The sequence below is a fragment of the Myxine glutinosa genome, chromosome 9 (genome assembly GCF_964187855.1).
Source record: "Myxine glutinosa chromosome 9, kmMyxGlut1.1, whole genome shotgun sequence".
NCBI classification, from domain to species: Eukaryota; Metazoa; Chordata; class Myxini; order Myxiniformes; family Myxinidae; genus Myxine; species Myxine glutinosa.
Window position 1 is genome coordinate 75014160 of NC_136269.1, and position 27143 is coordinate 75041302.

Here is a 27143-nt window from a genome sequence, read left to right on the forward strand (position 1 = left end):
TGAGCCAGGTAGGAGTCGAACCTACAATCTTCTGATTCGTAGTCAGACGCGTTATCCATTGCGCCACTGGCCCATGTGACTACTACCTATCACTCCTACTGATATGTTTTAGTGCTGCAATAATGAGTGATCAACGTAAGGGGTCTCCGGTTGTCGCAGACGTGCACGTTCCTGAGCCACGCGCACAAAGGCCTCTGACAAGTACTCGGAATTGCAGCTGAACACAAATGAATGCATCAACTTTTCTGAACCCTGCTGGACTTCACATGACCTCTTTCTGAACCCTGCTGAACTTCACATGACCTCTATCTGAACCCTGCTGGACTTCACACGACCTCTATCTGAACCATGCTGGACTTCACATGACATATATCTGAACCCTGCTGGACCTACTGCGACCTCTTTCTGTACCCTGCTGGACCTCCTATGACCTCTTTCTGAACCCTGCTGAACCTCCTCTGACCTCTTTCTGAACCCTGATTGACCTCCTACGACATCTTTCTGAACCCTGCTGGACTTCACATGACCTCTATCTGAACCCTGCTGGACTTCACATGACCTCTTTCTGAACCCTGCTGGACCTACTGCGCCCTCTTTCTGTACCCTGCTGGACCTCCTATGACCTCTTTCTGAACCCTGCTGAACCTCCTCTGACCTCTTTCTGAACCCTGCTTGACCTCCTACGACATCTTTCTGAACCCCGCTGGACTTCACATGACCGTGCCTTTTCACTGACGGTCTGCCAGTCTTCGTTGGTCGACGTTGCAGATCCCAGTGTACTTCAGGAAGCATGGGCGAGCTTTCGCAGGCAGCCGGAACAAATGACAAATTCCTCCTCCAACCATATTTGAACGTTGGGCCTGGCCAGCAGGTTCGTGAAAGACTTGAGCCCAGCTTGACCCTCGTTCCGATGGCGGTGATACCTTGGGTTTCTCTGTTCCTCAAGGAAGTAGAACTAAAAAAGCAGGTTTGGAACGGGAAGATGACGTAATCTGTTGCCAAATCCTTGACGCGAGGCTCGCGACTGTATTTTAAAGAGGTGACCAAGGTTACTCAATCGTCACCAAGGGGTGGACTACCACTCCAATGAATTCGACTTCAGGAAAATATGTTGAAGAAGCAAAGCGACCACGCGACTTCATTAAATATTGCTAAAAGTGAAGTCAAAATCAGTTTCGAGCCAGGTAGGAGTCGAACCTACAATCTTCTGATTCGTAGTCAGACGCGTTATCCATTGCGACACTGGCCCATGTGACTACTAGCTATCACTCCTACTGATATGTTTTAGTGCTGCAATAATGAGTGATCAACGTAAGGGGTCTCCGGTTGTCGCAGACGTGCACGTCCCTGAGCCACGCGCACAAAGGCCTCTGACAAGTACTCGGAATTGCAGCTGAACACAAATGAATGCACCAACTTTTCTGAACCCTGCTGGACTTCACATGACCTCTTTCTGAACCCTGCTGAAATTCACATGACCTCTATCTGAACCCTGCTGGACTTCACACGACCTCTATCTGAACCATGCTGGACTTCACATGACATATATCTGAACCCTGCTGGACCTACTGCGACCTCTTTCTGTACCCTGCTGGACCTCCTATGACCTCTTTCTGTACCCTGCTGGACCTCCTATGGCCTCTCTCTGAACCCTGCTGAACCTCCTCTGACCTCTTTCTGAACCCTGATTGACCTCCTACGACATCTTTCTGAACCCTGCTGGACTTCACATGACCTCTATCTGAACCCTGCTGGATTCACATGACCTCTATCTGAACCCTGCTGGACTTCACATGACCTCTATCTGAACCCTGCTGGACTTCACATGACCTCTTTCTCTACCCTGCTGGACCTCCTATGACCTCTTTCTGTACCCTGCTGGACTTCCTATGACCTCTTTCTGAACCCTGCTGAACCTCCTCTGACCTCTTTCTGAACCCTGATTGACCTCCTACGACATCTTTCTGAACCCTGCTGGACTTCACATGACCTCTATCTGAACCCTGCTGGACTTCACATGACCTCTATCTGAACCCTGCTGGACTTCACATGACCTCGATCTGAACCCTGCTGGACTTCACATGACCTCTTTCTGAACCCTGCTGGACCTACTGCGACCTCTTTCTGTACCCTGCTGGACCTCCTATGACCTCTTTCTGAACCCTGCTGAACCTCCTCTGACCTCTTTCTGAACCCTGATTGACCTCCTACGAAATCTTTTTGAACCCTGCTGGACTTCACATGACCTCTATCTGAACCCTGCTGGACTTCACACGACCTCTATCTGAACCATGCTGGACTTCACATGACATATATCTGAACCCTGCTGGACTTCACATGACTCCTTTCTGAACCCTGCTGGACTTCACATGACCTCTATCTGAACCCTGCTGGACTTCACATGACCTCTTTCTGAACCCTGCTGGACCTACTGCGACCTCTTTCTGTACCCTGCTGGACCTCCTATGACCTCTTTCTGAACCCTGCTGAACCTCCTCTGACCTCTTTCTGAACCCTGATTGACCTCCTACGACATCTTTTTGAACCCTGCTGGACTTCACATGACCTATATCTGAACCCTGCTGGACTTCACATGACCTCTATCTGAACCCTGCTGGACTTCACATGACCTCTTTCTGAACCCTGCTGGACCTACTGCGACCTCTTTCTGTACCCTGCTGGACCTCCTATGACCTCTTTCTGAACCCTGCTGAACCTCCTCTGACCTCTTTCTGAACCCTGCTTGACCTCCTACGACATCTTTCTGAACCCTGCTGGACTTCACATGACCGTGCCTTTTCACTGACGGTCTGCCAGTCTTCGTTGGTCGACGTTGCAGATCCCAGTGTACTTCAGGAAGCATGGGCGAGCTTTCGCAGGCAGACGGAACAAATGACAAATTCCTCCTCCAACCATATTTGAACGTTGGGCCTGGCCAGCAGGTTCGTGAAAGACTTGAGCCCAGCTTGACCCTCGTTCCGATGGCGGTGATACCTTGGGTTTCTCTGTTCCTCAAGGAAGTAGAACTAAAAAAGCAGGTTTGGAACGGGAAGATGACGTAATCTGTTGCCAAATCCTTGACGCGAGGGTCGCGACTGTATTTTAAAGAGGTGACCAAGGTTACTCAATCGTCACCAAGGGGTGGACTACCACTCCAATGAATTCGACTTCAGGAAAATATGTTGAAGAAGCAAAGCGACCACGCGACTTCATTAAATATTGGTAAAAGTGAAGTCAAAATCAGTTTTGAGCCAGGTCGGAGTCGAACCTACAATCTTCTGATTCGTAGTCAGACGTGTTATGCATTGCGCCACTGGCCCATGTGACTACTAGCTATCACTCCTACTGATATGTTTTAGTGCTGCAATAATGAGTGATCAACGTAAGGGGTCTCAGGTTGTCGCAGACGTGCACGTTCCTGAGCCACGCGCACAAAGGCCTCTGACAAGTACTCGGAATTGCAGCTGAACACAAATGAATGCACCAACTTTTCTGAACCCTGCTGGACTTCACATGACCTCTTTCTGAACCCTGCTGAACTTCACATGACCTCTATCTGAACCCTGCTGGACTTCACACGACCTCTATCTGAACCATGCTGGACTTCACATGACATATATCTGAACCCTGCTGGACTTCACATGACCTCTATCTGAACCCTGCTGGACTTCACATGACCTCTATCTGAACCCTGCTGGACTTCACATGACCTCTTTCTGAACCCTGCTGGACCTACTGCGACCTCTTTCTGTACCCTGCTGGACCTCCTATGACCTCTTTCTGAACCCTGCTGAACCTCCTCTGACCTCTTTCTGAACCCTGCTTGACCTCCTACGACATCTTTCTGAACCCTGCTGGACTTCACATGACCGTGCCTTTTCACTGACGGTCTGCCAGTCTTCGTTGGTCGACGTTGCAGATCCCAGTGTACTTCAGGAAGCATGGGCGAGCTTTCGCAGGCAGCCGGAACAAATGACAAATTCCTCCTCCAACCATATTTGAACGTTGGGCCTGGCCAGCAGGTTCGTGAAAGACTTGAGCCCAGCTTGACCCTCGTTCCGATGGCGGTGATACCTTGGGTTTCTCTGTTCCTCAAGGAAGTAGAACTAAAAAAGCAGGTTTGGAACGGGAAGATGACGTAATCTGTTGCCAAATCCTTGACGCGAGGGTCGCGACTGTATTTTAAAGAGGTGACCAAGGTTACTCAATCGTCACCAAGGGGTGGACTACCACTCCAATGAATTCGACTTCAGGAAAATATGTTGAAGAAGCAAAGCGACCACGCGACTTCATTAAATATTGCTAAAAGTGAAGTCAAAATCAGTTTTGAGCCAGGTAGGAGTCGAACCTACAATCTTCTGATTCGTAGTCAGACGCGTTATCCATTGCGCCACTGGCCCATGTGACTACTAGCTATCATTCCTACTGATATGTTTTAGTGCTGCAATAATGAGTGATCAACGTAAGGGGTCTCCGGTTGTCGCAGACGTGCACGTTCCTGAGCCACGCGCACAAAAGCCTCTGACAAGTACTCGGAATTGCAGCTGAACACAAATGAATGCACCAACTTTTCTGAACCCTGCTGGACTTCACATGACCTCTTTCTGAACCCTGCTGAACTTCACATGACCTCTATCTGAACCCTGCTGGACTTCACACGACCTCTATCTGAACCATGCTGGACTTCACATGACATATATCTGAACCCTGCTGGACTTCACATGACTCCTTTCTGAACCCTGCTGGACTTCACATGACCTCTATCTGAACCCTGCTGGACTTCACATGACCTCTTTCTGAACCCTGCTGGACCTACTGCGACCTCTTTCTGTACCCTGCTGGACCTCCTATGACCTCTTTCTGAACCCTGCTGAACCTCCTCTGACCTCTTTCTGAACCCTGATTGACCTCCTACGACATCTTTCTGAACCCTGCTGGACTTCACATGACCTCTATCTGAACCCTGCTGGACTTCACATGACCTCTATCTGAACCCTGCTGGACTTCACATGACCTCTTTCTGAACCCTGCTGGACCTCCTATGACCTCTTTCTGTACCCTGCTGGACCTCCTATGACCTCTTTCTGAACCCTGCTGAACCTCCTCTGACCTCTTTCTGAACCCTGCTTGACCTCCTACGACATCTTTCTGAACCCTGCTGGACTTCACATGACCGTGCCTTTTCACTGACGGTCTGCCAGTCTTCGTTGGTCGACGTTGCAGATCCCAGTGTACTTCAGGAAGCATGGGCGAGCTTTCGCAGGCAGCCGGAACAAATGACAAATTCCTCCTCCAACCATATTTGAACGTTGGGCCTGGCCAGCAGGTTCGTGAAAGACTTGAGCCCAGCTTGACCCTCGTTCCGATGGCGGTGATACCTTGGGTTTCTCTGTTCCTCAAGGAAGTAGAACTAAAAAAGCAGGTTTGGAACGGGAAGATGACGTAATCTGTTGCCAAATCCTTGACGCGAGGGTCGCGACTGTATTTTAAAGAGGTGACCAAGGTTACTCAATCGTCACCAAGGGGTGGACGACCACTCCAATGAATTCGACTTCAGGAAAATATGTTGAAGAAGCAAAGCGACCACGCGACTTCATTAAATATTGCTAAAAGTGAAGTCAAAATCAGTTTTGAGCCAGGTAGGAGTCGAACCTACAATCTTCTGATTCGTAGTCAGACCCGTTATCCATTGCGCCACTGGCCCAAGTGACTACTACCTATCACTCCTACTGATATGTTTTAGTGCTGCAATAATGAGTGATCAACGTAAGGGGTCTCCGGTTGTCGCAGACGTGCACGTTCCTGAGCCACGCGCACAAAGGCCTCTGACAAGTACTCGGAATTGCAGCTGAACACAAATGAATGCATCAACTTTTCTGAACCCTGCTGGACTTCACATGACCTCTTTCTGAACCCTGCTGAACTTCACATGACCTCTATCTGAACCCTGCTGGACTTCACACGACCTCTATCTGAACCATGCTGGACTTCACATGACATATATCTGAACCCTGCTGGACCTACTGCGACCTCTTTCTGTACCCTGCTGGACCTCCTATGACCTCTTTCTGAACCCTGCTGAACCTCCTCTGACCTCTTTCTGAACCCTGATTGACCTCCTACGACATCTTTCTGAACCCTGCTGGACTTCACATGACCTCTATCTGAACCCTGCTGGACTTCACATGACCTCTTTCTGAACCCTGCTGGACCTACTGCGCCCTCTTTCTGTACCCTGCTGGACCTCCTATGACCTCTTTCTGAACCCTGCTGAACCTCCTCTGACCTCTTTCTGAACCCTGCTTGACCTCCTACGACATCTTTCTGAACCCCGCTGGACTTCACATGACCGTGCCTTTTCACTGACGGTCTGCCAGTCTTCGTTGGTCGACGTTGCAGATCCCAGTGTACTTCAGGAAGCATGGGCGAGCTTTCGCAGGCAGCCGGAACAAATGACAAATTCCTCCTCCAACCATATTTGAACGTTGGGCCTGGCCAGCAGGTTCGTGAAAGACTTGAGCCCAGCTTGACCCTCGTTCCGATGGCGGTGATACCTTGGGTTTCTCTGTTCCTCAAGGAAGTAGAACTAAAAAAGCAGGTTTGGAACGGGAAGATGACGTAATCTGTTGCCAAATCCTTGACGTGAGGGTCGCGACTGTATTTTAAAGAGGTGACCAAGGTTACTCAATCGTCACCAAGGGGTGGACTACCACTCCAATGAATTCGACTTCAGGAAAATATGTTGAAGAAGCAAAGCGACCACGCGTCTTCATTAAATATTGCTAAAAGTGAAGTCAAAATCAGTTTCGAGCCAGGTAGGAGTCGAACCTACAATCTTCTGATTCGTAGTCAGACGCGTTATCCATTGCGACACTGGCCCATGTGACTACTAGCTATCACTCCTACTGATATGTTTTAGTGCTGCAATAATGAGTGATCAACGTAAGGGGTCTCCGGTTGTCGCAGACGTGCACGTCCCTGAGCCACGCGCACAAAGGCCTCTGACAAGTACTCGGAATTGCAGCTGAACACAAATGAATGCACCAACTTTTCTGAACCCTGCTGGACTTCACATGACCTCTTTCTGAACCCTGCTGAAATTCACATGACCTCTATCTGAACCCTGCTGGACTTCACACGACCTCTATCTGAACCATGCTGGACTTCACATGACATATATCTGAACCCTGCTGGACTTCACATGACTCCTTTCTGAACCCTGCTGGACTTCACATGACCTCTATCTGAACCCTGATGGACTTCACATGACCTCTTTCTGAACCCTGCTGGACCTACTGCGACCTCTTTCTGTACCCTGCTGGACCTCCTATGACCTCTTTCTGAACCCTGCTGAACCTCCTCTGACCTCTTTCTGAACCCTGATTGACCTCCTATGACCTCTTTCTGAACCCTGCTGAACCTCCTCTGACCTCTTTCTGAACCCTGCTTGACCTCCTACGACATCTTTCTGAACCCTGCTGGACTTCACATGACCGTGCCTTTTCACTGACGGTCTGCCAGTCTTCGTTGGTCGACGTTGCAGATCCCAGTGTACTTCAGGAAGCATGGGCGAGCTTTCGCAGGCAGCCGGAACAAATGACAAATTCCTCCTCCAACCATATTTGAACGTTGGGCCTGGCCAGCAGGTTCGTGAAAGACTTGAGCCCAGGTTGACCCTCGTTCCGATGGCGGTGATACCTTGGGTTTCTCTGTTCCTCAAGGAAGTAGAACTAAAAAAGCAGGTTTGGAACGGGAAGATGACGTAATCTGTTGCCAAATCCTTGACGCGAGGGTCGCGACTGTATTTTAAAGAGGTGACCAAGGTTACTCAATCGTCACCAAGGGGTGGACTACCACTCCAATGAATTCGACTTCAGGAAAATATGTTGAAGAAGCAAAGCGACCACGCGACTTCATTAAATATTGCTAAAAGTGAAGTCAAAATCAGTTTTGAGCCAGGTAGGAGTCGAACCTACAATCTTCTGATTCGTAGTCAGACACGTTATCCATTGCGCCACTGGCCCATGTGACTACTAGCTATCACTCCTACTGATATGTTTTAGTGCTGCAATAATGAGTGATCAACGTAAGGGGTCTCCGGTTGTCGCAGACGTGCACGTTCCTGAGCCACGCGCACAAAGGCCTCTGACAAGTACTCGGAATTGCAGCTGAACACAAATGAATGCACCAACTTTTCTGAACCCTGCTGGACTTCACATGACCTCTTTCTGAACCCTGCTGGACCTACTGCGACCTCTTTCTGAACCCTGCTGGACTTCACATGACCTCTTTCTGAACCCTGCTGGACCTACTGCGACCTCTTTCTGTACCCTGCTGGACCTCCTATGACCTCTTTCTGAACCCTGCTGAACCTCCTCTGACCTCTTTCTGAACCCTGCTTGACCTCCTACGACATCTTTCTGAACCCTGCTGGACTTCACATGACCGTGCCTTTTCACTGACGGTCTGCCAGTCTTCGTTGGTCGACGTTGCAGATCCCAGTGTACTTCAGGAAGCATGGGCGAGCTTTCGCAGGCAGCCGGAACAAATGACAAATTCCTCCTCCAACCATATTTGAACGTTGGGCCTGGCCAGCAGGTTCGTGAAAGACTTGAGCCCAGCTTGACCCTCGTTCCGATGGCGGTGATACCTTGGGTTTCTCTGTTCCTCAAGGAAGTAGAACTAAAAAAGCAGGTTTGAAACGGGAAGATGACGTAATCTGTTGCCAAATCCTTGACGCGAAGGTCGCGACTGTATTTTAAAGAGGTGACCAAGGTTACTCAATCGTCACCAAGGGGTGGACTGCCACTCCAATGAATTCGACTTCAGGAAAATATGTTGAAGAAGCAAAGCGACCACGCGACTTCATTAAATATTGCTAAAAGTGAAGTCAAAATCAGTTTTGAGCCAGGTAGGAGTCGAACCTACAATCTTCTGATTCGTAGTCAGAAGCGTTATCCATTGCACCACTGGCCCATGTGACTACTAGCTATCACTCCTACTGATATGTTTTAGTGCTGCAATAATGAGTGATCAACGTAAGGGGTCTCCGGTTGTCGCAGACGTGCACGTTCCTGAGCCACGCGCACAAAGGCCTCTGACAAGTACTCGGAATTGCAGCTGAACACAAATGAATGCACCAACTTTTTTGAACCCTGCTGGACTTCACATGACATATATCTGAACCCTGCTGGACTTCACATGACTCCTTTCTGAACCCTGCTGGACTTCACATGACCTCTATCTGAACCCTGCTGGACTTCACATGACCTCTTTCTGAACCCTGCTGGACCTACTGCGACCTCTTTCTGTACCCTGCTGGACCTCCTATGACCTCTTTCTGAACCCTGCTGAACCTCCTCTGACCTCTTTCTGAACCCTGATTGACCTCCTACGACATCTTTCTGAACCCTGCTGGACTTCACATGACCTCTATCTGAACCCTGCTGGACTTCACATGACCTCTATCTGAACCCTGCTGGACTTCACATGACCTCTTTCTGAACCCTGCTGGACCTACTGCGACCTCTTTCTGTACCCTGCTGGACCTCCTATGACCTCTTTCTGAACCCTGCTGAACCTCCTCTGACCTCTTTCTGAACCCAGCTTGACCTCCTACGACATCTTTCTGAACCCTGCTGGACTTCACATGACCGTGCCTTTTCACTGACGGTCTGCCAGTCTTCGTTGGTCGACGTTGCAGATCCCAGTGTACTTCAGGAAGCATGGGCGAGCTTTCGCAGGCAGCCGGAACAAATGACAAATTCCTCCTCCAACCATATTTGAACGTTGGGCCTGGCCAGCAGGTTCGTGAAAGACTTGAGCCCAGCTTGACCCTCGTTCCGATGGCGGTGATACCTTGGGTTTCTCTGTTCCTCAAGGAAGTAGAACTAAAAAAGCAGGTTTGGAACGGGAAGATGACGTAATCTGTTGCCAAATCCTTGACGCGAGGGTCGCGACTGTATTTTAAAGAGGTGACCAAGGTTACTCAATCGTCACCAAGGGGTGGACGACCACTCCAATGAATTCGACTTCAGGAAAATATGTTGAAGAAGCAAAGCGACCACGCGACTTCATTAAATATTGCTAAAAGTGAAGTCAAAATCAGTTTTGAGCCAGGTAGGAGTCGAACCTACAATCTTCTGATTCGTAGTCAGACGCGTTATCCATTGCGCCACTGGCCCATGTGACTACTACCTATTACTCCTACTGATATGTTTTAGTGCTGCAATAATGAGTGATCAACGTAAGGGGTCTCCGGTTGTCGCAGACGTGCACGTTCCTGAGCCACGCGCACAAAGGCCTCTGACAAGTACTCGGAATTGCAGCTGAACACAAATGAATGCATCAACTTTTCTGAACCCTGCTGGACTTCACATGACCTCTTTCTGAACCCTGATGAACTTCACATGACCTCTATCTGAACCCTGCTGGACTTCACACGACCTCTATCTGAACCATGCTGGACTTCACATGACATATATCTGAACCCTGCTGGACCTACTGCGACCTCTTTCTGTACCCTGCTGGACCTCCTATGACCTCTTTCTGAACCCTGCTGAACCTCCTCTGACCTCTTTCTGAACCCTGATTGACCTCCTACGACATCTTTCTGAACCCTGCTGGACTTCACATGACCTCTATCTGAACCCTGCTGGACTTCACATGACCTCTTTCTGAACCCTGCTGGACCTACTGCGCCCTCTTTCTGTACCCTGCTGGACCTCCTATGACCTCTTTCTGAACCCTGCTGAACCTCCTCTGACCTCTTTCTGAACCCTGCTTGACCTCCTACGACATCTTTCTGAACCCCGCTGGACTTCACATGACCGTGCCTTTTCACTGACGGTCTGCCAGTCTTCGTTGGTCGACGTTGCAGATCCCAGTGTACTTCAGGAAGCATGGGCGAGCTTTCGCAGGCAGCCGGAACAAATGACAAATTCCTCCTCCAACCATATTTGAACGTTGGGCCTGGCCAGCAGGTTCGTGAAAGACTTGAGCCCAGCTTGACCCTCGTTCCGATGGCGGTGATACCTTGGGTTTCTCTGTTCCTCAAGGAAGTAGAACTAAAAAAGCAGGTTTGGAACGGGAAGATGACGTAATCTGTTGCCAAATCCTTGACGCGAGGGTCGCGACTGTATTTTAAAGAGGTGACCAAGGTTACTCAATCGTCACCAAGGGGTGGACTACCACTCCAATGAATTCGACTTCAGGAAAATATGTTGAAGAAGCAAAGCGACCACGCGACTTCATTAAATATTGCTAAAAGTGAAGTCAAAATCAGTTTCGAGCCAGGTAGGAGTCGAACCTACAATCTTCTGATTCGTAGTCAGACGCGTTATCCATTGCGATACTGGCCCATGTGACTACTAGCTATCACTCCTACTGATATGTTTTAGTGCTGCAATAATGAGTGATCAACGTAAGGGGTCTCCGGTTGTCGCAGACGTGCACGTCCCTGAGCCACGCGCACAAAGGCCTCTGACAAGTACTCGGAATTGCAGCTGAACACAAATGAATGCACCAACTTTTCTGAACCCTGCTGGACTTCACATGACCTCTTTCTGAACCCTGCTGAAATTCACATGACCTCTATCTGAACCCTGCTGGACTTCACACGACCTCTATCTGAACCATGCTGGACTTCACATGACATATATCTGAACCCTGCTGGACTTCACATGACTCCTTTCTGAACCCTGCTGGACTTCACATGACCTCTATCTGAACCCTGATGGACTTCACATGACCTCTTTCTGAACCCTGCTGGACCTACTGCGACCTCTTTCTGTACCCTGCTGGACCTCCTATGACCTCTTTCTGAACCCTGCTGAACCTCCTCTGACCTCTTTCTGAACCCTGATTGACCTCCTATGACCTCTTTCTGAACCCTGCTGAACCTCCTCTGACCTCTTTCTGAACCCTGCTTGACCTCCTACGACATCTTTCTGAACCCTGCTGGACTTCACATGACCGTGCCTTTTCACTGACGGTCTGCCAGTCTTCGTTGGTCGACGTTGCAGATCCCAGTGTACTTCAGGAAGCATGGGCGAGCTTTCGCAGGCAGCCGGAACAAATGACAAATTCCTCCTCCAACCATATTTGAACGTTGGGCCTGGCCAGCAGGTTCGTGAAAGACTTGAGCCCAGCTTGACCCTCGTTCCGATGGCGGTGATACCTTGGGTTTCTCTGTTCCTCAAGGAAGTAGAACTAAAAAAGCAGGTTTGGAACGGGAAGATGACGTAATCTGTTGCCAAATCCTTGACGCGAGGGTCGCGACTGTATTTTAAAGAGGTGACCAAGGTTACTCAATCGTCACCAAGGGGTGGACTACCACTCCAATGAATTCGACTTCAGGAAAATATGTTGAAGAAGCAAAGCGACCACGCGACTTCATTAAATATTGCTAAAAGTGAAGTCAAAATCAGTTTTGAGCCAGGTAGGAGTCGAACCTACAATCTTCTGATTCGTAGTCAGACACGTTATCCATTGCGCCACTGGCCCATGTGACTACTAGCTATCACTCCTACTGATATGTTTTAGTGCTGCAATAATGAGTGATCAACGTAAGGGGTCTCCGGTTGTCGCAGACGTGCACGTTCCTGAGCCACGCGCACAAAGGCCTCTGACAAGTACTCGGAATTGCAGCTGAACACAAATGAATGCACCAACTTTTCTGAACCCTGCTGGACTTCACATGACCTCTTTCTGAACCCTGCTGAAATTCACATGACCTCTATCTGAACCCTGCTGGACTTCACACGACCTCTATCTGAACCATGCTGGACTTCACATGACATATATCTGAACCCTGCTGGACCTACTGCGACCTCTTTCTGTACCCTGCTGGACCTCCTATGACCTCTTTCTGTACCCTGCTGGACCTCCTATGGCCTCTCTCTGAACCCTGCTGAACCTCCTCTGACCTCTTTCTGAACCCTGATTGACCTCCTACGACATCTTTCTGAACCCTGCTGGACTTCACATGACCTCTATCTGAACCCTGCTGGACTTCACATGACCTCTATCTGAACCCTGCTGGACTTCACATGACATATATCTGAACCCTGCTGGACCTACTGCGACCTCTTTCTGTACCCTGCTGGACCTCCTATGACCTCTTTCTGTACCCTGCTGGACCTCCTATGGCCTCTCTCTGAACCCTGCTGAACCTCCTCTGACCTCTTTCTGAACCCTGATTGACCTCCTACGACATCTTTCTGAACCCTGCTGGACTTCACATGACCTCTATCTGAACCCTGCTGGACTTCACATGACCTCTATCTGAACCCTGCTGGACTTCACATGACCTCTATCTGAACCCTGCTGGACTTCACATGACCTCTTTCTCTACCCTGCTGGACCTCCTATGACCTCTTTCTGTACCCTGCTGGACTTCCTATGACCTCTTTCTGAACCCTGCTGAACCTCCTCTGACCTCTTTCTGAACCCTGATTGACCTCCTACGACATCTTTCTGAACCCTGCTGGACTTCACATGACCTCTATCTGAACCCTGCTGGACTTCACATGACCTCTATCTGAACCCTGCTGGACTTCACATGACCTCTTTCTGAACCCTGCTGGACCTACTGCAACCTCTTTCTGTACCCTGCTGAACCTCCTCTGACCTCTTTCTGAACCCTGCTTGACCTCCTACGACATCTTTCTGAACCCTGCTGGACTTCACATGACCGTGCCTTTTCACTGACGGTCTGCCAGTCTTCGTTGGTCGACGTTGCAGATCCCAGTGTACTTCAGGAAGCATGGGCGAGCTTTCGCAGGCAGCCGGAACAAATGACAAATTCCTCCTCCAACCATATTTGAACGTTGGGCCTGGCCAGCAGGTTCGTGAAAGACTTGAGCCCAAGACCCTCGTTCCGATGGCGGTGATACCTTGGGTTTCTCTGTTCCTCAAGGAAGTAGAACTAAAAAAGCAGGTTTGGAACGGGAAGATGACGTAATCTGTTGCCAAATCCTTGACGCAAGGATCGCGACTGTATTTTAAAGAGGTGACCAAGGTTACTCAATCGTCACCAAGGGGTGGACTACCACTCCAATGAATTCGACTTCAGGAAAATATGTTGAAGAAGCAAAGCGACCACGCGACTTCATTAAATATTGCTAAAAGTGAAGTCAAAATCAGTTTTGAGCCAGGTAGGAGTCGAACCTACAATCTTCTAATTCGTAGTCAGACGCGTTATCCAATGCGCCACTGGCCCATGTGACTACTAGCTATCACTCCTACTGATATGTTTTAGTGCTGCAATAATGAGTGATCAACGTAAGGGGTCTCCGGTTGTCGCAGACGTGCACGTTCCTGAGCCACGCGCACAAAGGCCTCTGACAAGTACTCGGAATTGCAGCTGAACACAAATGAATGCACCAACTTTTCTGAACCCTGCTGGACTTCACATGACCTCTTTCTGAACCCTGCTGAACTTCACATGACCTCTATCTGAACCCTGCTGGACTTCACACGACCTCTATCTGAACCATGCTGGACTTCACATGACATATATCTGAACCCTGCTGGACTTCACATGACTCCTTTCTGAACCCTGCTGGACTTCACCTGACCTCTATCTGAACCCTGCTGGACTTCACATGACCTCTTTCTGAACCCTGCTGGACCTACTGCGACCTCTTTCTGTACCCTGCTGGACCTACTGCGACATCTTTCTGAACCCTGCTGGACCTCCTATGACCTCTATCTGAACCCTGCTGGACTTCACATGACCTCTATCTGAACCCTGCTGGACTTCACATGACCTCTTTCTGAACCCTGCTGGACCTACTGCGACCTCTTTCTGTACCCTGCTGGACCTCCTATGACCTCTTTCTGAACCCTGCTGAACCTCCTCTGACCTCTTTCTGAACCCTGCTTGACCTCCTACGACATCTTTCTGAACCCTGCTGGACTTCACATGACCGTGCCTTTTCACTGACGGTCTGCCAGTCTTCGTTGGTCGACGTTGCAGATCCCAGTGTACTTCAGGAAGCATGGGCGAGCTTTCGCAGGCAGCCGGAACAAATGACAAATTCCTCCTCCAACCATATTTGAACGTTGGGCCTGGCCAGCAGGTTCGTGAAAGACTTGAGCCCAGCTTGACCCTCGTTCCGATGGCGGTGATACCTTGGGTTTCTCTGTTCCTCAAGGAAGTAGAACTAAAAAAGCAGGTTTGGAACGGGAAGATGACGTAATCTGTTGCCAAATCCTTGACGCGAGGGTCGCGACTGTATTTTAAAGAGGTGACCAAGGTTACTCAATCGTCACCAAGGGGTGGACTACCACTCCAATGAATTCGACTTCAGGAAAATATGTTGAAGAAGCAAAGCGACCACGCGACTTCATTAAATATTGCTAAAAGTGAAGTCAAAATCAGTTTTGAGCCAGGTAGGAGTCGAACCTACAATCTTCTGATTCGTAGTCAGACGCGTTATCCATTGCGCCACTGGCCCATGTGACTACTAACTATCACTCCTACTGATATGTTTTAGTGCTGCAATAATGAGTGATCAACGTAAGAGGTCTCCGGTTGTCGCAGACGTGCACGTTCCTGAGCCACGCGCACAAAGGCCTCTGACAAGTACTCGGAATTGCAGCTGAACACAAATGAATGCACCAACTTTTCTGAACCCTGCTGGACTTCACATGACATATATCTGAACCCTGCTGGACTTCACATGACTCCTTTCTGAACCCTGCTGGACTTCACATGACCTATATCTGAACCCTGCTGGACTTCACATGACCTCTTTCTGAACCCTGCTGGACCTACTGCGACCTCTTTCTGTACCCTGCTGGACCTCCTATGACCTCTTTCTGAACCCTGCTGAACCTCCTCTGACCTCTTTCTGAACCCTGATTGACCTCCTACGACATCTTTCTGAACCCTGCTGGACTTCACATGACCTCTATCTGAACCCTGCTGGACTTCACATGACCTCTATCTGAACCCTGCTGGACTTCACATGACCTCTTTCTGAACCCTGCTGGACCGACTGCGACCTCTTTCTGTACCCTGCTGGACCTCCTATGACCTCTTTCTGAACCCTGCTGAACCTCCTCTGACCTCTTTCTGAACCCTGCTTGACCTCCTACGACATCTTTCTGAACCCTGCTGGACTTCACATGACATATATCTGAACCCTGCTGGACTTCACATGACTCCTTTCTGAACCCTGCTGGACTTCACATGACCTCTATCTGAACCCTGCTGGACTTCACATGACCTCTTTCTGAACCCTGCTGGTCCTACTGCGACCTCTTTCTGTACCCTGCTGGACCTCCTATGACCTCTTTCTGAACCCTGCTGAACCTCCTCTGACCTCTTTCTGAACCCTGATTGACCTCCTACGACATCTTTATGAACCCTGCTGGACTTCACATGACCTCTATCTGAACCCTGCTGGACTTCACATGACCTCTATCTGAACCCTGCTGGACTTCACATGACCTCTTTCTGAACCCTGCTGGACCGACTGCGACCTCTTTCTGTACCCTGCTGGACCTCCTATGACCTCTTTCTGAACCCTGCTGAACCTCCTCTGACCTCTTTCTGAACCCTGCTTGACCTCCTACGACATCTTTCTGAACCCTGCTGGACTTCACATGACCGTGCCTTTTCACTGACGGTCTGCCAGTCTTCGTTGGTCGACGTTGCAGATCCCAGTGTACTTCAGGAAGCATGGGCGAGCTTTCGCAGGCAGCCGGAACAAATGACAAATTCCTCCTCCAACCATATTTGAACGTTGGGCCTGGCCAGCAGGTTCGTGAAAGACTTGAGCCCAGCTTGACCCTCGTTCCGATGGCGGTGATACCTTGGGTTTCTCTGTTCCTCAAGGAAGTAGAACTAAAAAAGCAGGTTTGGAACGGGAAGATGACGTAATCTGTTGCCAAATCCTTGACGCGAGGGTCGCGACTGTATTTTAAAGAGGTGACCAAGGTTACTCAATCGTCACCAAGGGGTGGACTACCACTCCAATTAATTCGACTTCAGGAAAATATGTTGAAGCAGCAAAGCGACCACGCGACTTCATTAAATATTGCTAAAAGTGAAGTCAAAATCAGTTTTGAGCCAGGTAGGAGTCGAACCTACAAACTTCTGATTTGTAGTCAGACGCGTTATCCATTGCGCCACTGGCCCATGTGACTACGAGCTATCACTCCTACTGATATGTTTTAGTGCTGCAATAATGAGTGATCAACGTAAGGGGTCTCCGGTTGTCGCAGACGTGCACGTTCCTGAGCCACGCGCACAAAGGCCTCTGACAAGTACTCGGAATTGCAGCTGAACACAAATGAATGCACCAACTTTTCTGAACCCTGCTGGACTTCACATGACATATATCTGAACCCTGCTGGACTTCACATGACTCCTTTCTGAACCCTGCTGGACTTCACATGACCTCTATCTGAACCCTGCTGGACTTCACATGACCTCTTTCTGAACCCTGCTGGACCTACTGCGACCTCTTTCTGTACCCTGCTGGACCTCCTATGACCTCTTTCTGAACCCTGCTGAACCTCCTCTGACTTCTTTCTGAACCCTGATTGACCTCCTACGACATCTTTCTGAACCCTGCTGGACTTCACATGACCTCTATCTGAACCCTGCTGGACTTCACATGACCTCTTTCTGAACCCTGCTGAACTTCACATGACCTCTATCTGAACCCTGCTGGACTTCACACGACCTCTATCTGAACCATGCTGGACTTCACATGACATATATCTGAACCCTGCTGGACCTACTGCGACCTCTTTCTGTACCCTGCTGGACCTCCTATGACCTCTTTCTGAACCCTGCTGAACCTCCTCTGACCTCTTTCTGAACCCTGATTGACCTCCTACGACATCTTTCTGAACCCTGCTGGACTTCACATGACCTCTATCTGAACCCTGCTGGACTTCACATGACCTCTTTCTGAACCCTGCTGGACCTACTGCGCCCTCTTTCTGTACCCTGCTGGACCTCCTATGACCTCTTTCTGAACCCTGCTGAACCTCCTCTGACCTCTTTCTGAACCCTGCTTGACCTCCTACGACATCTTTCTGAACCCCGCTGGACTTCACATGACCGTGCCTTTTCACTGACGGTCTGCCAGTCTTCGTTGGTCGACGTTGCAGATCCCAGTGTACTTCAGGAAGCATGGGCGAGCTTTCGCAGGCAGCCGGAACAAATGACAAATTCCTCCTCCAACCATATTTGAACGTTGGGCCTGGCCAGCAGGTTCGTGAAAGACTTGAGCCCAGCTTGACCCTCGTTCCGATGGCGGTGATACCTTGGGTTTCTCTGTTCCTCAAGGAAGTAGAACTAAAAAAGCAGGTTTGGAACGGGAAGATGACGTAATCTGTTGCCAAATCCTTGACGCGAGGGTCGCGACTGTATTTTAAAGAGGTGACCAAGGTTACTCAATCGTCACCAAGGGGTGGACTACCACTCCAATGAATTCGACTTCAGGAAAATATGTTGAAGAAGCAAAGCGACCACGCGACTTCATTAAATATTGCTAAAAGTGAAGTCAAAATCAGTTTCGAGCCAGGTAGGAGTCGAACCTACAATCTTCTGATTCGTAGTCAGACGCGTTATCCATTGCGACACTGGCCCATGTGACTACTAGCTATCACTCCTACTGATATGTTTTAGTGCTGCAATAATGAGTGATCAACGTAAGGGGTCTCCGGTTGTCGCAGACGTGCACGTCCCTGAGCCACGCGCACAAAGGCCTCTGACAAGTACTCGGAATTGCAGCTGAACACAAATGAATGCACCAACTTTTCTGAACCCTGCTGGACTTCACATGACCTCTTTCTGAACCCTGCTGAAATTCACATGACCTCTATCTGAACCCTGCTGGACTTCACACGACCTCTATCTGAACCATGCTGGACTTCACATGACATATATCTGAACCCTGCTGGACTTCACATGACTCCTTTCTGAACCCTGCTGGACTTCACATGACCTCTATCTGAACCCTGATGGACTTCACATGACCTCTTTCTGAACCCTGCTGGACCTACTGCGACCTCTTTCTGTACCCTGCTGGACCTCCTATGACCTCTTTCTGAACCCTGCTGAACCTCCTCTGACCTCTTTCTGAACCCTGATTGACCTCCTATGACCTCTTTCTGAACCCTGCTGAACCTCCTCTGACCTCTTTCTGAACCCTGCTTGACCTCCTACGACATCTTTCTGAACCCTGCTGGACTTCACATGACCGTGCCTTTTCACTGACGGTCTGCCAGTCTTCGTTGGTCGACGTTGCAGATCCCAGTGTACTTCAGGAAGCATGGGCGAGCTTTCGCAGGCAGCCGGAACAAATGACAAATTCCTCCTCCAACCATATTTGAACGTTGGGCCTGGCCAGCAGGTTCGTGAAAGACTTGAGCCCAGGTTGACCCTCGTTCCGATGGCGGTGATACCTTGGGTTTCTCTGTTCCTCAAGGAAGTAGAACTAAAAAAGCAGGTTTGGAACGGGAAGATGACGTAATCTGTTGCCAAATCCTTGACGCGAGGGTCGCGACTGTATTTTAAAGAGGTGACCAAGGTTACTCAATCGTCACCAAGGGGTGGACTACCACTCCAATGAATTCGACTTCAGGAAAATATGTTGAAGAAGCAAAGCGACCACGCGACTTCATTAAATATTGCTAAAAGTGAAGTCAAAATCAGTTTTGAGCCAGGTAGGAGTCAAACCTACAATCTTCTGATTCGTAGTCAGACACGTTATCCATTGCGCCACTGGCCCATGTGACTACTATCTATCACTCCTACTGATATGTTTTAGTGCTGCAATAATGAGTGATCAACGTAAGGGGTCTCCGGTTGTCGCAGACGTGCACGTTCCTGAGCCACGCGCACAAAGGCCTCTGACAAGTACTCGGAATTGCAGCTGAACACAAATGAATGCACCAACTTTTCTGAACCCTGCTGGACTTCACATGACCTCTTTCTGAACCCTGCTGGACCTACTGCGACCTCTTTCTGAACCCTGCTGGACTTCACATGACCTCTTTCTGAACCCTGCTGGACCTACTGCGACCTCTTTCTGTACCCTGCTGGACCTCCTATGACCTCTTTCTGAACCCTGCTGAACCTCCTCTGACCTCTTTCTGAACCCTGCTTGACCTCCTACGACATCTTTCTGAACCCTGCTGGACTTCACATGACCGTGCCTTTTCACTGACGGTCTGCCAGTCTTCGTTGGTCGACGTTGCAGATCCCAGTGTACTTCAGGAAGCATGGGCGAGCTTTCGCAGGCAGCCGGAACAAATGACAAATTCCTCCTCCAACCATATTTGAACGTTGGGCCTGGCCAGCAGGTTCGTGAAAGACTTGAGCCCAGCTTGACCCTCGTTCCGATGGCGGTGATACCTTGGGTTTCTCTGTTCCTCAAGGAAGTAGAACTAAAAAAGCAGGTTTGAAACGGGAAGATGACGTAATCTGTTGCCAAATCCTTGACGCGAAGGTCGCGACTGTATTTTAAAGAGGTGACCAAGGTTACTCAATCGTCACCAAGGGGTGGACTGCCACTCCAATGAATTCGACTTCAGGAAAATATGTTGAAGAAGCAAAGCGACCACGCGACTTCATTAAATATTGCTAAAAGTGAAGTCAAAATCAGTTTTGAGCCAGGTAGGAGTCGAACCTACAATCTTCTGATTCGTAGTCAGAAGCGTTATCCATTGCACCACTGGCCCATGTGACTACTAGCTATCACTCCTACTGATATGTTTTAGTGCTGCAATAATGAGTGATCAACGTAAGGGGTCTCCGGTTGTCGCAGACGTGCACGTTCCTGAGCCACGCGCACAAAGGCCTCTGACAAGTACTCGGAATTGCAGCTGAACACAAATGAATGCACCAACTTTTTTGAACCCTGCTGGACTTCACATGACATATATCTGAACCCTGCTGGACTTCACATGACTCCTTTCTGAACCCTGCTGGACTTCACATGACCTCTATCTGAACCCTGCTGGACTTCACATGACCTCTTTCTGAACCCTGCTGGACCTACTGCGACCTCTTTCTGTACCCTGCTGGACCTCCTATGACCTCTTTCTGAACCCTGCTGAACCTCCTCTGACCTCTTTCTGAACCCTGATTGACCTCCTACGACATCTTTCTGAACCCTGCTGGACTTCACATGACCTCTATCTGAACCCTGCTGGACTTCACATGACCTCTATCTGAACCCTGCTGGACTTCACATGACCTCTTTCTGAACCCTGCTGGACCTACTGCGACCTCTTTCTGTACCCTGCTGGACCTCCTATGACCTCTTTCTGAACCCTGCTGAACCTCCTCTGACCTCTTTCTGAACCCAGCTTGACCTCCTACGACATCTTTCTGAACCCTGCTGGACTTCACATGACCGTGCCTTTTCACTGACGGTCTGCCAGTCTTCGTTGGTCGACGTTGCAGATCCCAGTGTACTTCAGGAAGCATGGGCGAGCTTTCGCAGGCAGCCGGAACAAATGACAAATTCCTCCTCCAACCATATTTGAACGTTGGGCCTGGCCAGCAGGTTCGTGAAAGACTTGAGCCCAGCTTGACCCTCGTTCCGATGGCGGTGATACCTTGGGTTTCTCTGTTCCTCAAGGAAGTAGAACTAAAAAAGCAGGTTTGGAACGGGAAGATGACGTAATCTGTTGCCAAATCCTTGACGCGAGGGTCGCGACTGTATTTTAAAGAGGTGACCAAGGTTACTCAATCGTCACCAAGGGGTGGACGACCACTCCAATGAATTCGACTTCAGGAAAATATGTTGAAGAAGCAAAGCGACCACGCGACTTCATTAAATATTGCTAAAAGTGAAGTCAAAATCAGTTTTGAGCCAGGTAGGAGTCGAACCTACAATCTTCTGATTCGTAGTCAGACGCGTTATCCATTGCGCCACTGGCCCATGTGACTACCAGCTATCACTCCTACTGATATGTTTTAGTGCTGCAATAATGAGTGATCAACGTAAGGGGTCTCCGGTTGTCGCAGACGTGCACGTTCCTGAGCCACGCGCACAAAGGCCTCTGACAAGTACTCGGAATTGCAGCTGAACACAAATGAATGCATCAACTTTTCTGAACCCTGCTGGACTTCACATGACCTCTTTCTGAACCCTGCTGAACTTCACATGACCTCTATCTGAACCCTGCTGGACTTCACACGACCTCTATCTGAACCATGCTGGACTTCACATGACATATATCTGAACCCTGCTGGACCTACTGCGACCTCTTTCTGTACCCTGCTGGACCTCCTATGACCTCTTTCTGAACCCTGCTGAACCTCCTCTGACCTCTTTCTGAACCCTGATTGACCTCCTACGACATCTTTCTGAACCCTGCTGGACTTCACATGACCTCTATCTGAACCCTGCTGGACTTCACATGACCTCTTTCTGAACCCTGCTGGACCTACTGCGCCCTCTTTCTGTACCCTGCTGGACCTCCTATGACCTCTTTCTGAACCCTGCTGAACCTCCTCTGACCTCTTTCTGAACCCTGCTTGACCTCCTACGACATCTTTCTGAACCCCGCTGGACTTCACATGACCGTGCCTTTTCACTGACGGTCTGCCAGTCTTCGTTGGTCGACGTTGCAGATCCCAGTGTACTTCAGGAAGCATGGGCGAGCTTTCGCAGGCAGCCGGAACAAATGACAAATTCCTCCTCCAACCATATTTGAACGTTGGGCCTGGCCAGCAGGTTCGTGAAAGACTTGAGCCCAGCTTGACCCTCGTTCCGATGGCGGTGATACCTTGGGTTTCTCTGTTCCTCAAGGAAGTAGAACTAAAAAAGCAGGTTTGGAACGGGAAGATGACGTAATCTGTTGCCAAATCCTTGACGCGAGGGTCGCGACTGTATTTTAAAGAGGTGACCAAGGTTACTCAATCGTCACCAAGGGGTGGACTACCACTCCAATTAATTCGACTTCAGGAAAATATGTTGAAGAAGCAAAGCGACCACGCGACTTCATTAAATATTGCTAAAAGTGAAGTCAAAATCAGTTTCGAGCCAGGTAGGAGTCGAACCTACAATCTTCTGATTCGTAGTCAGACGCGTTATCCATTGCGACACTGGCCCATGTGACTACTAGCTATCACTCCTACTGATATGTTTTAGTGCTGCAATAATGAGTGATCAACGTAAGGGGTCTCCGGTTGTCGCAGACGTGCACGTCCCTGAGCCACGCGCACAAAGGCCTCTGACAAGTACTCGGAATTGCAGCTGAACACAAATGAATGCACCAACTTTTCTGAACCCTGCTGGACTTCACATGACCTCTTTCTGAACCCTGCTGAAATTCACATGACCTCTATCTGAACCCTGCTGGACTTCACACGACCTCTATCTGAACCATGCTGGACTTCACATGACATATATCTGAACCCTGCTGGACTTCACATGACTCCTTTCTGAACCCTGCTGGACTTCACATGACCTCTATCTGAACCCTGATGGACTTCACATGACCTCTTTCTGAACCCTGCTGGACCTACTGCGACCTCTTTCTGTACCCTGCTGGACCTCCTATGACCTCTTTCTGAACCCTGCTGAACCTCCTCTGACCTCTTTCTGAACCCTGATTGACCTCCTATGACCTCTTTCTGAACCCTGCTGAACCTCCTCTGACCTCTTTCTGAACCCTGCTTGACATCCTACGACATCTTTCTGAACCCTGCTGGACTTCACATGACCGTGCCTTTTCACTGACGGTCTGCCAGTCTTCGTTGGTCGACGTTGCAGATCCCAGTGTACTTCAGGAAGCATGGGCGAGCTTTCGCAGGCAGCCGGAACAAATGACAAATTCCTCCTCCAACCATATTTGAACGTTGGGCCTGGCCAGCAGGTTCGTGAAAGACTTGAGCCCAGCTTGACCCTCGTTCCGATGGCGGTGATACCTTGGGTTTCTCTGTTCCTCAAGGAAGTAGAACTAAAAAAGCAGGTTTGGAACGGGAAGATGACGTAATCTGTTGCCAAATCCTTGACGCGAGGGTCGCGACTGTATTTTAAAGAGGTGACCAAGGTTACTCAATCGTCACCAAGGGGTGGACTACCACTCCAATGAATTCGACTTCAGGAAAATATGTTGAAGAAGCAAAGCGACCACGCGACTTCATTAAATATTGCTAAAAGTGAAGTCAAAATCAGTTTTGAGCCAGGTAGGAGTCGAACCTACAATCTTCTGATTCGTAGTCAGACACGTTATCCATTGCGCCACTGGCCCATGTGACTACTAGCTATCACTCCTACTGATATGTTTTAGTGCTGCAATAATGAGTGATCAACGTAAGGGGTCTCCGGTTGTCGCAGACGTGCACGTTCCTGAGCCACGCGCACAAAGGCCTCTGACAAGTACTCGGAATTGCAGCTGAACACAAATGAATGCACCAACTTTTCTGAACCCTGCTGGACTTCACATGACGTCTTTCTGAACCCTGCTGAACTTCACATGACCTCTATCTGAACCCTGCTGGACTTCACATGACCTCTTTCTGAACCATGCTGGACCTACTGCGACCTCTTTCTGTACCCTGCTGGACCTCCTATGACCTCTTTCTGAACCCTGCTGAACCTCCTCTGACCTCTTTCTGAACCCTGCTTGACCTCCTACGACATCTTTCTGAACCCTGCTGGACTTCGCATGACCGTGCCTTTTCACTGACGGTCTGCCAGTCTTCGTTGGTCGACGTTGCAGATCCCAGTGTACTTCAGGAAGCATGGGCGAGCTTTCGCAGGCAGCCGGAACAAATGACAAATTCCTCCTCCAACCATATTTGAACGTTGGGCCTGGCCAGCAGGTTCGTGAAAGACTTGAGCCCAGCTTGACCCTCGTTCCGATGGCGGTGATACCTTGGGTTTCTCTGTTCCTCAAGGAAGTAGAACTAAAAAAGCAGGTTTGAAACGGGAAGATGACGTAATCTGTTGCCAAATCCTTGACGCGAAGGTCGCGACTGTATTTTAAAGAGGTGACCAAGGTTACTCAATCGTCACCAAGGGGTGGACTGCCACTCCAATGAATTCGACTTCAGGAAAATATGTTGAAGAAGCAAAGCGACCACGCGACTTCATTAAATATTGCTAAAAGTGAAGTCAAAATCAGTTTTGAGCCAGGTAGGAGTCGAACCTACAATCTTCTGATTCGTAGTCAGAAGCGTTATCCATTGCAACACTGGCCCATGTGACTACTAGCTATCACTCCTACTGATATGTTTTAGTGCTGCAATAATGAGTGATCAACGTAAGGGGTCTCCGGTTGTCGCAGACGTGCACGTTCCTGAGCCACGCGCACAAAGGCCTCTGACAAGTACTCGGAATTGCAGCTGAACACAAATGAATGCACCAACTTTTTTGAACCCTGCTGGACTTCACATGACATATATCTGAACCCTGCTGGACTTCACATGACTCCTTTCTGAACCCTGCTGGACTTCACATGACCTCTATCTGAACCCTGCTGGACTTCACATGACCTCTTTCTGAACCCTGCTGGACCTACTGCGACCTCTTTCTGTACCCTGCTGGACCTCCTATGACCTCTTTCTGAACCCTGCTGAACCTCCTCTGACCTCTTTCTGAACCCTGATTGACCTCCTACGACATCTTTCTGAACCCTGCTGGACTTCACATGACCTCTATCTGAACCCTGCTGGACTTCACATGACCTCTATCTGAACCCTGCTGGACTTCACATGACCTCTTTCTGAACCCTGCTGGACCTACTGCGACCTCTTTCTGTACCCTGCTGGACCTCCTATGACCTCTTTCTGAACCCTGCTGAACCTCCTCTGACCTCTTTCTGAACCCAGCTTGACCTCCTACGACATCTTTCTGAACCCTGCTGGACTTCACATGACCGTGCCTTTTCACTGACGGTCTGCCAGTCTTCGTTGGTCGACGTTGCAGATCCCAGTGTACTTCAGGAAGCATGGGCGAGCTTTCGCAGGCAGCCGGAACAAATGACAAATTCCTCCTCCAACCATATTTGAACGTTGGGCCTGGCCAGCAGGTTCGTGAAAGACTTGAGCCCAGCTTGACCCTCGTTCCGATGGCGGTGATACCTTGGGTTTCTCTGTTCCTCAAGGAAGTAGAACTAAAAAAGCAGGTTTGGAACGGGAAGATGACGTAATCTGTTGCCAAATCCTTGACGCGAGGGTCGCGACTGTATTTTAAAGAGGTGACCAAGGTTACTCAATCGTCACCAAGGGGTGGACGACCACTCCAATGAATTCGACTTCAGGAAAATATGTTGAAGAAGCAAAGCGACCACGCGACTTCATTAAATATTGCTAAAAGTGAAGTCAAAATCAGTTTTGAGCCAGGTAGGAGTCGAACCTACAATCTTCTGATTCGTAGTCAGACGCGTTATCCATTGCGCCACTGGCCCATGTGACTACTACCTATCACTCCTACTGATATGTTTTAGTGCTGCAATAATGAGTGATCAACGTAAGGGGTCTCCGGTTGTCGCAGACGTGCACGTTCCTGAGCCACGCGCACAAAGGCCTCTGACAAGTACTCGGAATTGCAGCTGAACACAAATGAATGCATCAACTTTTCTGAACCCTGCTGGACTTCACATGACCTCTTTCTGAACCCTGCTGAACTTCACATGACCTCTATCTGAACCATGCTGGACTTCACATGACATATATCTGAACCCTGCTGGACCTACTGCGACCTCTTTCTGTACCCTGCTGGACCTCCTATGACCTCTTTCTGAACCCTGCTGAACCTCCTCTGACCTCTTTCTGAACCCTGATTGACCTCCTACGACATCTTTCTGAACCCTGCTGGACTTCACATGACCTCTATCTGAACCCTGCTGGACTTCACATGACCTCTTTCTGAACCCTGCTGGACCTACTGCGCCCTCTTTCTGTACCCTGCTGGACCTCCTATGACCTCTTTCTGAACCCTGCTGAACCTCCTCTGACCTCTTTCTGAACCCTGCTTGACCTCCTACGACATCTTTCTGAACCCCGCTGGACTTCACATGACCGTGCCTTTTCACTGACGGTCTGCCAGTCTTCGTTGGTCGACGTTGCAGATCCCAGTGTACTTCAGGAAGCATGGGCGAGCTTTCGCAGGCAGCCGGAACAAATGACAAATTCCTCCTCCAACCATATTTGA

General features: G+C 49.5%; 7 non-coding genes across 7 annotated transcripts; all 7 read right to left on the minus strand.

Annotated features, from left to right (window-relative positions):
- TRNAR-ACG (transfer RNA arginine (anticodon ACG)) lies at nt 1-73 on the minus strand. Its single transcript has one exon. It is a non-coding gene; the product is annotated as a tRNA-Arg (tRNA).
- A 4254-nt stretch (nt 74-4327) lies between these two features.
- On the minus strand, nt 4328-4400 carry TRNAR-ACG (transfer RNA arginine (anticodon ACG)). Its single transcript has one exon. It is a non-coding gene; the product is annotated as a tRNA-Arg (tRNA).
- A 5711-nt stretch (nt 4401-10111) lies between these two features.
- TRNAR-ACG (transfer RNA arginine (anticodon ACG)) lies at nt 10112-10184 on the minus strand. Its single transcript has one exon. It is a non-coding gene; the product is annotated as a tRNA-Arg (tRNA).
- Nucleotides 10185-15388: 5204 nt separating this feature from the next.
- TRNAR-ACG (transfer RNA arginine (anticodon ACG)) lies at nt 15389-15461 on the minus strand. Its single transcript has one exon. It is a non-coding gene; the product is annotated as a tRNA-Arg (tRNA).
- A 1615-nt stretch (nt 15462-17076) lies between these two features.
- TRNAC-ACA (transfer RNA cysteine (anticodon ACA)) lies at nt 17077-17149 on the minus strand. The gene has a single exon. It is a non-coding gene; the product is annotated as a tRNA-Cys (tRNA).
- A 4695-nt stretch (nt 17150-21844) lies between these two features.
- On the minus strand, nt 21845-21917 carry TRNAR-ACG (transfer RNA arginine (anticodon ACG)). The gene has a single exon. It is a non-coding gene; the product is annotated as a tRNA-Arg (tRNA).
- Nucleotides 21918-26324: 4407 nt separating this feature from the next.
- TRNAR-ACG (transfer RNA arginine (anticodon ACG)) lies at nt 26325-26397 on the minus strand. Its single transcript has one exon. It is a non-coding gene; the product is annotated as a tRNA-Arg (tRNA).
- Between the last annotated feature and the right edge of the window lie 746 nt (nt 26398-27143).